Source organism: Perissodus microlepis, chromosome 10 (genome assembly GCF_051167445.1).
Source record: "Perissodus microlepis isolate ML-2025 ecotype Zambia chromosome 10, ASM5116744v1, whole genome shotgun sequence".
In the NCBI taxonomy this organism is placed as follows: Eukaryota; Metazoa; Chordata; class Actinopteri; order Cichliformes; family Cichlidae; genus Perissodus; species Perissodus microlepis.
Window position 1 is genome coordinate 16,864,926 of NC_140470.1, and position 2,323 is coordinate 16,867,248.

Genomic DNA, 2,323 nt, shown 5'->3' on the forward strand with positions numbered 1-2,323 from the left:
CTGGCAAATGTCCTGGTCAAAGAAAAAATATATGTTTGACATTAATAAAAGATGAGCATGCCAGGAGTTATGTTTTGGCACGAACGAGTACACTTAACGAAAAACAAGGTCAGCTAACAAGGGGACAATCTTCATCAGCCCGATTCATAGAATTTATCTAATGTCACTATGAGGCAATGATCTCACAGTTGCTGTAAACCAGTTGAAGTTTTTGTGATTGTTCTGATACTGGTTATAAGTTTTGAACATGAATATTTAAAAAGTTACACACTTGCAAATCTGACAGCTTTGAGTCGTTAAAATCATTATACCTAAAGCTGATCCGTAGAAGAACTGCTTGTGACTGCATTTTGTTCTCGACTCTATCCAGGTTGAAGATGCCAGGTGATTAGAGGGTTTCTTCTGCTTTGTTTCTTTCAAAGTACAAGGCACCTCCAGCTTTTCCAGCTGTCACACTCGCTGCATGCTCAAAAACACTCATCTTGTGACTTCACACGTGCATGTTAGATTCACCGCTATGGAAACTGAAATTGTACTGAATATTAAAACCCGATACTTCCGAGACACAAACTGTGACAAAGATTAAAGTGAATGCAAAGATCTTAATTAGGGAGGCAAAATAATAAGCTATAGAAAAAAAATACACCTGGAAATTTAAGGTAATGAAAAACAACAAGAAAAAGTCCAACAATGATGGGACAGAGTTTATATCTATATATGATTCTGTTCCCATCTGACTAATTAATACAGAGAATCTGGCTCATCCCTGCAGCCCATCTCTATCACCTGCTAAGCAAAACAGAATTTTTTGGGGAAAGTTGAGGCTAATATTCATGACATTTTCACACTGTACAGGTTGTGGGGTTCCTTGTGCACAGCAGCCGTTCTGCTATTATAAGGCCACATGTGGAGATTTTTTCTTCTTCTTTCAATTGGTACCTATATTCAGGACTTTCAGGTAATTGGGTATGCCAGTATGAGTGTTAGGTATACATCAGATTTTTACATTTGCATAAAATTATCTGTACAAGTGCGGCTGAAAGCAAGGGAAATGCTCAGCATTGCAGTGTAATCACTGAGCCGGGAGCACACCAAGTACATTCATCTAAATCAGTTCTACATATTTGTGTCAGTCAGTATGAAAATGGATTGAGAGTCTGTAATACTTGGTCATAGGTTATTTTTTTGTCTGGTTACCAGGTACCAATATAAATTTAAAAATTCCTGAAACATCTAAATGATAAATTCTCACTGCAAGGTGGAGTCCTTGAATTCTGACTGCACAGCACAGAGACAGTTTTGTTTGTTTACAGACACACACCACCCACATGCCACTGTCCCAGCAGAATCAAGAGGTATGAGTTTTAACCTGTGATGCTGTGACAAAGCATGTGACAGTGAAAGTAAACAGAGTGCTTTTTAAGAAGAACAAAATGGAGATATTTTACGCTCATGATTTATCTCTTACTTCACAATATGCATTTGCTGATGCTCACTAGGGTTTGAGGCAAATCACAACAGTGGCTCACTGTCTATGGAGGAGCTCCAGATTCTGCATCTTATTTAGAATATGCTGGCTGATTGCTTTGGGAGAAACATGCACTGATCTGAATCTGAAGTCCCTTTGTAACCTAAAGACCATATATTATTAGAAGACTTCACTCCCTGAGTGCAGTCATAATTGCGATTCCTAGAGTTTTCAAAAATATTATGGGAGCGGGGCATTTTGCCATCAGCCTTCTCTCGGGTTAAGTCCCTGAACCATCTCTTAGTTATGCTGCTATAGGCTCACACAGCTGAGTGACTTCCCATGATCCACTGAGGAGTTCTCCTACACCTTTTTTCACTTCCCGTGTGTTTATATGCAATAAGCCTTGGTTGCTGCTGGTTTTCCATGATGCACTGACTGTTTCTTTTCTTCCACAGTGGGTCTTTTGTCCTGTCTTCCTCTCATCGTTGACCAACAGGTTAAGGCAGATGGCTGCACCTCCCTGGTTGTGCCGAAGGTTTTTTCTCTTAAAAAGGAATTTTTCTCTCCACACTAATACCAAGAGCTTGCTCATAGGGGGTGTCTGACTGTTGGGGTTTTCTCTGTATTATTGCACGGTCTTTATGTTATAGCATAAAGCACCTTGAGGCAACTGTTTGTGTGATCTGGCGCTATACAAATAAAACTGAACTGAACTGACTTTATATACACTGCATGTCATTAAGTTTTTATCTACTCTCTTCCATAGTTTGCCTTCCACCCTGCTTGTTTTTTTCTTGTTAGCTCCTCATCTCTGATGAGCATAACCATCAAGACACATGGTCGCTCCAAATT